Source organism: Rhineura floridana, chromosome 1 (genome assembly GCF_030035675.1).
Source record: "Rhineura floridana isolate rRhiFlo1 chromosome 1, rRhiFlo1.hap2, whole genome shotgun sequence".
Taxonomy (NCBI): domain Eukaryota; kingdom Metazoa; phylum Chordata; class Lepidosauria; order Squamata; family Rhineuridae; genus Rhineura; species Rhineura floridana.
The window spans coordinates 260,167,836-260,179,557 of NC_084480.1; the positions used below are offsets into that span (position 1 = coordinate 260,167,836).

The 11,722-nt window shown below is 40.8% G+C and overlaps 1 protein-coding gene across 7 annotated transcripts in view; it reads left to right on the forward strand.

Moving 5' to 3' along the window:
• Positions 1-11,722, forward strand: part of LYN (LYN proto-oncogene, Src family tyrosine kinase) — a 62,597-nt gene that overhangs the window by 3,660 nt on the left and 47,215 nt on the right. The window lies entirely within an intron of this gene.

Sequence of the window (11,722 nt, forward strand, 5' to 3'; positions counted from 1 at the left end):
CAATTTTTGTTTCCACATTTTATATGATTGACACTTGGGAAGTCTCTATTCAGCAGTGGTTTGCACAATCACAGCTAAGGTGGTTTGGAGCTTGGCAAGAAGCCCAAAGACAAGGTTAGCCGTCATGTAATGTTTAAATTGGGGTTTGGGAACCTGTGGCACTTTGGATCTTGTTAGACTACAGCTCCCATCATCCTGATCATTAGCCATGCTGGCTGGGGCTGATTGGAGTTGGAGTCCAGCAACACTGGATTTGGGCCTCTGTGTTAAATACATGTTTGCATGCACCGATGAGGCAGCTCCTTATTTTGTCAGAAGAAGCTTAAGCTTTCATACGTGATGGTTACTGCTGACTCATGTGACCAGATGCAAAGAGAACACAGTTTTGAGCCTTTTAATAGTCTATGATGCAGCTTTTAATATATAACACAAGGGTAGCCAACATGGTACCTTCCAGATGTTGCTGGACCCCAGCTCCCATGATCCCTAGCCATACTGCCTAGGACTGTTGGGAGCTGGACTCCAACAACATTAGGAGGGCACCATGTCAGTTACCCCTGATACAGTATATAATATATAATTCAATAGAATGAGATACCTGCCAAAGTGACCAGTTCTGTATATCGTGCCTGTCTTCCTTTGTATTTGGCTACCTTGGCAGCTGCTGTTGGCATACTTGCCCTGTACTCCAAGGCTGCAATCCTTAACGTATTTACATGGAGCTATTCATAATTGGTTAGTAGCAATGCTTCACCTGAAAGCTGAACTGAATACAACTTACTCCTCAGTAGACATGTAGCAGATGACACTGTTAAACCCATTCCATGGTGCCCCAGTATCAGAATGAGTGATCATAATAACTAGGATGACATCAAAATTTGTAGTTGTCTGCAGCATATATATGAGTATCATTTTCTCCAAAGTAGTTCTTTAGCTCAGAATGTTTAATAAGAACTTAGAATGCATTTTTGGAAATCCCAAGGCCAACCCATGCAACGTAAGGTGCTTTTGTAGATGCACACACAGTTCTTTAATGTAAACTGCTTATTCTTGATAAAACATGCAGCGACTGCTGTGAATTATGTGACCAGGCATCCTGACTTTTCTGTGGTGACTATCTTCTCTATTTTGATCAGTTCTCTGCTTCCTCTCTCTTTCTTTGGGGGAAAGGTGGTTAAATTTCTAGGCAGCTTTCCACTATAAAACCAACATTCAAATGACTAGGGAACAATATGATAATGCACATGCATGTGCCAGTATTACTAGTGTGGAGGTAATCCTTGAAAAACACATGCTCTTTCTTCTTAATGCTTGCTGAGGAATCTCCTAAATACTGAGCCAAGGAAAGGTGCATGTCCTTAATGAAGAACAGGCAGGAATAGTAACTGTTTCAAACATCTGGTCAGCTGTTGTATCATCACCTGGTAGAGTGCATGTTGTGTTGAAGAGCTACCATAAAGTTATCCAGTTGCTAAAGAAGGTGGCTGTGTGTTATTCCTTCCACAGTTCTTTTTGTTGAGTTTTCATTATTGCTTGTTAACAGCAGCAGGAAGGCCAGTGTTCTAGATAAATTTATTTCACTTTGGCATTAGAAGGCTGTAGAATTTTGAGAGAGTGCCATGGGTACCACATCCTCTGGTGGTTTCTCTTTCACCTACTCTGATCATTCCCCCTCCAAAACTAAAAAAACAAAAAACAAAGGTAGGCAGAAAGAGTGAAAGCACAAACACATCTTTGCTTTTCTGGGGGCGGGGGGAAGTCAGATTCGATTGAATTAAAATGAATTGTCTTGAATTTGCAACACAGGATCCCCAAAAGACCAAAAGCTTACATTATTATTATTATTATTATTATTATTATTATTATTATTTACATTTGTTTGCTGCCCCATAGCCGAAGCTCTCTGGGCGGTTTACAACAATTAGTAGGCTGCACAGTAAAAAAAAAAGAACCCACAGGTCCAGTGCTTGCCAGCACCACAAAAACTTTGATGCAACGTGCAAACCCTCATGAATCTTTGTAGTTTTTTTTTTACATAGGATGATGATAAAACCACTTCCAAATGTGCTGTTCATGATGAAGTCATCAAGGGGGGTAGTGAGTGAGGGGGCTCCAGCACCAAGTTGATTTCACCCCTGATGACAATATAATATTATGCTGCACTGTTATTTTAATTAATAGGACATCTGTCTTGCCTGTCCCATGACAGCTTGCACCGTAAAGCACTAAAATACAGTAACAACCACACAAAACAGCAAATAAAAACAGATAAAACATAGTCAGCAATTAAAATTCCAGAGACAACATAAAAGGAAATTAAAAGGATGAGACATAAAAGGATTAAACGTGCAAGGGAACAGAATGAAATTTGTTTGGTGCCTAAAAGCTAGCAGGCAAGAGATGGTGTGACTTAAAGCTTCCAATTGACCCGAGGCACCTCCCCCTTTCCTCCTGGGACTTCACGTTCATTAAAACTTTTCTTTTAAGCTACCACTTCATATAGGCCCCCATTTTCATCCTGGGCCCTAGATTTGCCTTGTGGATAAAGGTGAAGGGAAGACAACACACCACAGGCTTGGTTCATGATAGTTCTGTCTCTTTGTCTGCCCCTGTGGCTGTGGAGCTGGGGTATTGTTCTCTAGTGTGGGAGGCCTGGTTTTGACTCCAAGCTTATTTCCAGTAGGGTCCCCAAAAGGTGAGTTTTGCCTTGCAGAGCTCACATTTTTTCTCCTCAGAGTGGGTCTTGAACCCCACACTTCTGGTTTCCTATTGCTTTTCCTTTTCCCCCTGACAGACTGGTGTTGCCTCTGAAGTTTGCATTCTTAGGCATATCACTTCTTTCCCTTATTCCCCTCCCATAGGCACCAAATGTATTTTGTTTAACACTGTTAGCGTTGACTGTGTGGAATCACTGGCATGCAAGCAGGACTTGAATAGCGTTGCCATATTGCCCGGTTAGCTGGGTTTTACCCAGATTCTTTGCATGCCACCCAGCGCCCAGCTAGCCCCTTAGGTGGACCGGATTCTCAGCTTTAATTTTTTTAAAAAATTAAGTTTCTAGGTGGTCCGGTTCTCGAGATATACATAAAAATGTCAGCCGCCCCCGACTGTTAAAACTTTCTTTAAACAGCACTGTATACAGTACTATAGCACTTCGTAGCTTTAACCCCGCTCGTTCAGGATTGCAGCCAACCAGTGAAGCCAGGATTGTGTTTCAGTTTCATTGACCTGAGGCAGTGTCTAGAAAACAAAATGGTGGTTTCCCCCTGTTTATCTGAAATCTCATAAATTGGGTAAGTATATACATTTCAGTTTCTTTTCCTCTTGTGTGCAGGAGTCAGATTTTGGGCAGTGTTTTGAAAACTTTCCCAATACTTGCTTTTTGTAAAAGCAATGCTAATCCCATATGCCCAGAGTAAATCCCATTGAATTCAATAGGACTTACTTTTGAGTAGACATGGTTATGAATGTGCTGAAAATCAATGGGACTTTGGAGTGAATGGGAAAAAGAATTGTGTTTGTGTTCTAACTCTTTCTGCCCCCCCTCCAGTCCTATTTTAAAGCAAGTAGGCAGAGCTTACTTAGGTATTACAGTTTTTATTCTGTAGGAAAGTAATACTGATTTTTTAAAAACTAATACTGATTTTTCTGCAATGACCAACTGGTTTGACAATAAACTATTATATGGGCTCTATGTATTTATATATCTGCTGTGTGTGTGTGTGTATGGAGTCTTTCCAACAACCCTGTGAGGTAGGGTTGGAAACCAAGGCAGCTCACAACAAGAAATAAAGCCATTTAAAATCCAATAACCATAAAAACAAGTATAAATAGTTGCAAAACAGCGTAAAGTGGCATGATTTGGAATTTTGGGTTGTGTGAATGAAGTTGCTTATCACTTGAGGTTGCATTTCTGTCCCTGAATACACTGGGACTTGCTTCTGAATAAATAAACCTAGGATTGCACTATAAATATCTTTATAGTTTGTGTAAATAATAAATATATTTGATAGTCATGCTTATATAAATATTTCTTCATTTATCATATTTTTGGTTTTTGGTTAGGAATCCTGACTGGTTGTGAGATGCTTAGTTTTCTGCCTTACTCATAGGAATCTTGTTGTGGTTGGTATGGTATTGCATTTAAGAAATCATGGTACAAAATGGCCTGAATCAGTATAAGGCAGATTCCTTGGTTCCTAAAAGTGGGAAGAGACTCAAGGGCCACAGTGACTCCAACATTTATTTATTTTTATTTACAACATTTATATACCGCTTTATTGTAAAAAAAATCTCAAAGCGGTTTACAGAAAGAATTAAAACAATAAAATTATTGGCAAAAGCGTTAAGGACAGATACTTAAAAACATTCAAAATAATAAAACAAACAATGAGTTAAAAACAGATTTAAAAACACAATAGCTTCCACATGCCTGGAGAGACTTGCCTCAAGAAAACTGATTTTAGCAGGTGCTGAAAAGAGGCATCTGCCTAATGTCAATAGGCAAGGAGTTCCAAAGTGTAAGTGCTGCCACTTAACAGGAATGATTTCTTACAAGAGCAGAACAAGTACTATGTGGCACCCACAACATGGAAAGCACAGCTTGAACTTGGCCTGGTAGCAAATCAGCAACCAGTGCAGATTTCAGAGCAGAGGTATTATGTGCTGATAGGATCTCACTCATGTCAGCAATTGTGCTGCAGCATTCTGCATTAACTGCAGTCCCCAGGTCAGGTTGTGCTGCATGGGGATGTCTGTGACCTTCGCTGACTGGCTGCTAGGATTTTTTTTAGTTTGGGTTTTTGGTTATGAATCCTGACTGGTTGTGGGATGCTGAGTTTTCTGCCTTACTCATAGAAATCTTGTTGTGGTTGGTATGGTATTACATTTAGGAAAGTGATACTGTCTTTTGTGTTATTTTTTCCCTGTTTGCATTTCACTTATCTTTAACCTCACTCCGTTACAGCCATAGAAGCAACAGCAGCATATGCAAGGTAATTATATGCAAGGTAATTAACTCCCATTAGTGATAAGAGCAATAATTTATAATTATTATTTTAAGAACATAAGAACATAAGAAGAGCCTGCTGGATCAGGCCAGTGGCCCATCTAGTCCAGCATCCTGTTCTCACAGTGGCCAACCAGGTGCCTGGGGGAAGCCCGCAAGCAGGACCCGAGTGCAAGAACACTCTCCCCTCCTGAGGCTTCCGGCAACTGGTTTTCAGAAGCATGCTGCCTCTGACTAGGGTGGCAGAGCACAGCCATCACGGCTAGTAGCCATTGATAGCCCTGTCCTCCATGAATTTGTCTAATCTTCTTTTAAAGCTGTCCAAGCTGGTGGCCATTACTGCATCTTGTGGGAGCAAATTCCATAGTTTAACTATGCGCTGAGTAAAGAAGTACTTCCTTTTGTCTGTCCTGAATCTTCCAACATTCAGCTTCTTTGAATGTCCACGAGTTCTAGTATTATGAGAGAGGTAGAAGAACTTTTCTCTATCCACTTTCTCAATGCGATGCATAATTTTATACACTTCTATCATGTCTCCTCTGACCCGCCTTTTCTCTAAACTAAAAAGCCCCAAATTTTAATTAAAACAAGAGGCTTATCAGTACTTTGAAGAGGACCAGATATTTATTTTCTTTCTGAGCCCAGGACTGGGTCTTTCATGATGCCTGGGGGGGGGAGCAGGAGGGTAGTCGATAAGACAGACATCCTGGCATTGGTAATCTAATTACCAAGGTATGTGTGGGGTTGTTGCACACTTCCAGGCCCACTTTCATTTTGAGTATGGAGGTGGAACCTGTGTAGATGTGGTTGATCAAAGGGAGAAGAAATTTTGAGTTAAGCAAAGCTCTGCTTTTATAAAACCTAAGAAACATACATTGAATGTCTGAGTGCCTGCACCAGTGAAATACTGGAAGAACTTGTAAAACTTGCTGCAACAGTATTTAGAACTGAGCATGTGGTGTGAAAGACTCCTTTTGCTAACATTTTGGCTTCTTGTTTTTCTCCACCCACCAAATCTTTGAAATACATCGTATATGGTTAACCGTACTGCTGCCCTGACTTACTTTGTTTGTTGCTATTTTGTGTTTTTATTATGTTTTTATATTGATTGTGTATTTTTATTGTTTTTATTATATTTGTAAGCTGTGCTGAGCTCTGTTTTTAACAGCAGAAGGGCAGGATATAAATCCTCTTAATCAATCAATAAATACTCCATAGTGTTGGAAACTAGAGTCTAGGCATTTAAGGCTGAAAATGTTGCTTTTAAAAAAAAGATTTCTCCCATCTTTCCCCAAGTTTTTGGTGGTAATTCCTAGGCACAAAAACAAAACAACTGGACAATCCAAATATTAATATGCAAATATTTGCATAATATGCAAATTAGCATGCCCAGATTTGTGGAACTGGAATATGGCAACCCTAGACTTGAACCTTTCTGCCGAGAAGCTTCTGGGTTCTACCTGTATGCCGTGTGAGCACTGGAGCTGCATGAACTGCCTGCTGGAGGAAGTGAAAATTTCTATTCACTTACACATTGCCAAAACAGAGGACAAAAGAGGACGCAGATTTGCATATTCTCATTTATATGTATAACTGTAAATTTGGAAATAATAACTAATTTAACTAGAAATACATCTTCACCATAGTGGGGAAGACTATAACCAGGTGACTTGTGTGCTTAGTCCAGGTGCTGTTGATGGCCAGCTTCAAGGCTTCTGCTCTCCTCTTATGATTCTTTTTCTTTTAAACTGGACCTGGTCCTTCAGAGACAGGACTGTTCTCTGGCAGCTGTTCAGATAGAGGACTGTTGCCTGTAGAGTTGGACACAAGGCCAACCTGATCCCTGTGAACGTGTGTAAGGGGTGTGTGTGTACTGGAGAAGACTAATGTTGTTTTGGGGCTTCTGTTATTGCTGTGTGTTACTTGGTGCTCCACATGCATAGCTAATGTGGGGACATTGTTAGTGTTCAACATCTTTGATAAGTTGCTGTGTTGTGGGGGTGTTAGTTTTGTTTCCACAGGTTTTGAGCTGGGAAATCAGCTGCTGTTTCTGCAGGGACTGGCTGTGGGAACTCATTTGCACAACCGATCCATCCATGTTGCTATCTGTCCCACATCTGACATATGATGTCAGGTGTGAGGCAGGTGGGCATGGTTTCGGGAAAGCAGCCTCATGGGCCAAATTGGGACCCATGTTGGGCCCCATTTTGGCCGGTAGGCTGTAGTCTGTATAAGAAACTGAAAGAAAATATGGTGCTTAGGGTGCTTCAGAGTTCTGTGTCTGCATTAAATCCAATTTGGAAGGGGAAGCGCGTGCTTTGTATGCAGAGGGTCCCAGGTTCAGTTCCCAGCATCTTCCATTAAAAAGAAGAAAAAGAAATAAAAGGATTTGGAGTAGCAGTCTGGAAGTATCTCTCCCAAAGTCCTTAGAAAATATGTTGGGCTGCATGGACCAGCAGATGTCCATCCCATCTCATTACACCTCATGGTTAGATTTAGGCTGTGAGCCTATACATTCTTAGGAGCATGTGTTACTTCAGAATAAAGGCCTGGGTAGGATCAAATTGTGCAGTTACAGTAAGAGGATGCCATGTAGAAGCATCTTGTGGAATACTCCTTTATCATTTCTTTCTTGAAAGGATTAGTGTTGGCACAATATGTCTGTACATCAGTCATTGCATTTTCTTTGCTTGTTTATATTGGCAGACAAGATGCATTATTTGCAGCTCAGATCTGATGTAAATGTAGATACTGGTTCTAACTTTGATGCATTCTGTGGGTTGTTTTTTGGAGAAAAAAAGCTTTCAAGTACTTCAGCAAATGCATATATTCACACGGTAGCTCTACTGCCCTACTAAAGGTTTTATGGCTTACATATTTTACATCTTTGGTGATCTGAATATTTAATATTAGCATTCCTGTTGAGTAAAGTATACCTATATTTTAGTAATGTTCAATCTGTGACAGTCAAAGAGTACTTTTTTCTTTGGGTATACTATATAGACTTCACATCCATTCAGTTCTGCTCGTAGGCAGATATCGCTTTCAGATACTCCTGCTGTGAATCATCTGCTACCAGGCAATTTCCTTTTCCTCCCCCCCCCAATGATGGCTCTCTAAGTCTGACTCAGAACCACCTGATTCATGAGATCATTACCTATTTGGGGAGGGAACACCTGTGGTCTCCTGATGTTGCTGGACTGCAACTTCCATTGTTTCTTGTAATGGACCACGCTGGCTGGGGCTGATGGGAGCTGTAGTCCCACAACATCTGGAGGGCCGCAGCATCCCCACCACTGACCCTTATAATTTGCACAAAGAACATTTAACCTGTAAAGGAGGGCATGTTTTTGTGTAATTAAACAAATACCGTATACTAGTGAGAATTATTATTTGTTTTGCTTTTTCTCTTATAAATCTGGATTTATGTCCAATGCTCTTTGAATTCCTTGGTTCTTGCTATACCTCAGTCCCTCAATCTCTCCCATTTTTGGAGAGAGTAGAGCTTGAAAAGGTATAGACCTCTTGTCTATTCAATGTATAATAAAACATATTATTACTAATAGCCCTGCTGCACCCAATCTCTATGCATTGATTGGACCTTCTAGATTAAGTTTATGTTAATGTGTAACTTTTGACCATGTAATTACTCATACTTATCTATCTATACCTTATCCTAGGAGGAAGCACATCAGTATTACCTTAGCACACAGCACTTAGCACATAGCAATCTGCCTTATATTGACTAGGATCTTTGATCCTTCTTGTTGGAGTTTTCTCTACTTGGACTAGCAGTAGCTCTGTTATGGTGTTCAGTTTTTCCCCAGCCCTGGTATTTGAGAACCTTTTAAATGGATATGCTGGGACTGAACCTTCTAGTGCTGAGCTATAGCCCACCTTGTGTGATGATAATCCCATAAGAATGCAAGAAGAGCACTGCTAGATCAGACCAAAAGCCCATCTATTCCAGCATCCTGTTTCTCATAGAGGCCAACCACATTTCTATGGAAAGTCCACAAGTAGGTGCAAAAAGTGCAATAGCATTCTCCTGCCATTGTTCCTTAGCCCCTGATCCTGGAGGTAATATATGGCCACCATCACTATTAGCCATTGATAGCTACTAGACAGGCACCCTCGATACTGAACTTCAGGCACATGACTAAGACTTTCTTGTTCTTTTTAAGATGGTGTTAGTTTTATGATAAATGTTTGTTTTATTTTCTGTATGGTTCATTTTTATGTACACCGTTTAGAAATCTTAATGATTAAGTGGTATATAAAGGTCTTAAATAGCCTCATCCCCAAATGATTTGTCTAATCTCCTTTGAAAGCAATTGACGTTGGCAGCCATCATCGTATCACGTGGTAGCAAATTCCATAATTTGACTTATTTGCTATGTGAAGTACTTCCCCGTCTGTCCTAAATATCCCACTGTTCAGCTTTGTTGGATGACCTCAAAGTTCTTGTAGTATGAGAGAAGGGGAAAACCTTCGGTCTGTCAATTTTATCCACACCATGCATAATTTTATTAATTTCTATCATATTCCTTCTTACTTGCCTTTTTCCAGGCCGAAAAGCCCCAAACACTGAAGCCTTTCTTGTAGGGGAGTTGCTTCAGCCCCCTGATAATTTGGTTGCCCTTTTCTGCACCTTTTCCAGCTCTACATTATCCTTTTCTAGATTGAGCAACCAGAGTTGTCCACGGTATTCCATGTGTGGTCACACAATAGGTTTGTGGAAAGGCATTATAATATTGATAGTTTTATTCTTGAGCCTTTTCTTAATTGTTCCTAACATGGAATTAGCCATTTTCACAATAACGCTCAGTCTGCATCTGAGAAATGTGGTGTTCAAAGTGCATCAGCCCTTGACAAGATCATATTATTCTCTTTCTCCTCCTCCTAGTTGCTGAGAGTTATTGCTGAGTGCAGACATGCTAGTCGAATAGAAGTAATGTCATGCTTCCTATAACAATGAAGCCGTTTTTAGAGAAATGCTACAACAAATTGTTGCCATTAATGATGGTTTAGCAGTATACTGGGACTAATATAGTTCTCATGCTAGAAGAAAAAGGCGTAATCTCTTTGGCATTGTTGGTCATCTCTGATTAGCACAGGTTAGAAGAGATGACATTTTGTCAAGTCTCTTCTGCCGCAGGACTTTTTGCTTAAATATTTGGGTACAAATGATTTATTGATGAAGGGGAGGTGGAATTTTCAGGTGAGGAACTGAAAGTTTCTGCCATAAACAGGAAGAAGGAAGTGATGAAATCTATATTTGGTGCACAACCAAGCTGATGGATACAAAATTGGTAAGGCAATAACTTGTAAAATGTAAATGTACTGCCTTCAAGTCGATTTCGACTTATGGCAACCCTATGAATAGGGTTTTCATGAAGCTGAGAGGCAGTGACTGGCCCAAGGTCACCAGTGAGCTTCATGGCTATGTGGGGATTCAAACCCTGGTCTCACAGCTTGTAGTCCAACACCTTAACCACTACACCACACTGGCTCTCAATAACTTGTAGTTGTCACCAATTTATATTGGTTAAAAAATGTATGCAAGCTTTAAGTGGAAGAGAATATGACATCAGGCTTGCATTAGTCTGTTTCGGTCTTTGATGTCCCAAGCAGTCAGTTGTCCCCATGGACATTCATCGTTCCTTGTAATACCCTCAAAAGGCACCCAACTATAAATGAACAGGAAGTAGCTAACAGATTCCACAGGCGTGTCTGGTACTGTCCCAGACAGAAATGTGCACCTCATATGCTGTCACTTGATAGTTTCATCTTACATACCACCAATGCACATCAGTTGCCTATAGTTGAAATAGAAGCACTTAACCCCCTTTGACTCTAATCATGCTTGATGTGTGACATTAGTGAGCTAAGGGTTTAGAACACTGGAATAATTGAATGGCCAGTCCTACTGTTACTGTGCCTGCTCTCAGGCCAAACTGGACATGATGGTGGCAGGCACTCTATTCCTGGCCTTTGGTGTGTCTGACCCAGTCATGTATAATGTGTGTGGGGAGGTTCTTACATTTAACAGTAAAAGGAGCATGTGTGAGAAGAGTGCTGCACCCTCCTGCATTCCCCTCTCCTCCTGTAAGTCCTTTGATTAAGGCATTTTCCTCTACACCTGGCTCACATGTAGCAATGGAGGAAGGAAGGAAGAGAAGTGTTTGGAACAACCAACTACTGGGAACGAATGAGTAGGCTGGACATGTGAATGACGGCCTCATCATGTCTAGTTCTGTTATCCATTTAATCAACAATAAACAGTCGCATGAGCAGACTCTTGCCCAATCGCCTGCTATCTCTTTTTCTCTCTTCCTGTTGCTTCCATGCACACTCCTAGCACATGCAATTGCTTCATCTGTGTCATTTGCGGTATTTGCAGTTTCCAATCTTTAGCAAGTTTCACTTCACTCCTGTAGAAGTGCAAGAACAGTGCAAGCTGTTCTCAAAGAAAGGAAACCATAATATTCAAAGTCCTTTCATTAGTCTTTTGTTTTTTTCCCTGTAATGAGCAGCTCACAGGAAGTATTACTGGGACGAGTGGGAGAGAAAGAGATAAGAAACTTGCAGGGGACATCTACCAAAACCATGTACTGCTGAGTACGCAAAGGCTATTTGAAGCCTGTTGGGCTGCAGAGAGCATACCTGGTGCACTGGATGTAGTCTTGGGCCTTTCCTCTTGCACCCCCAAAG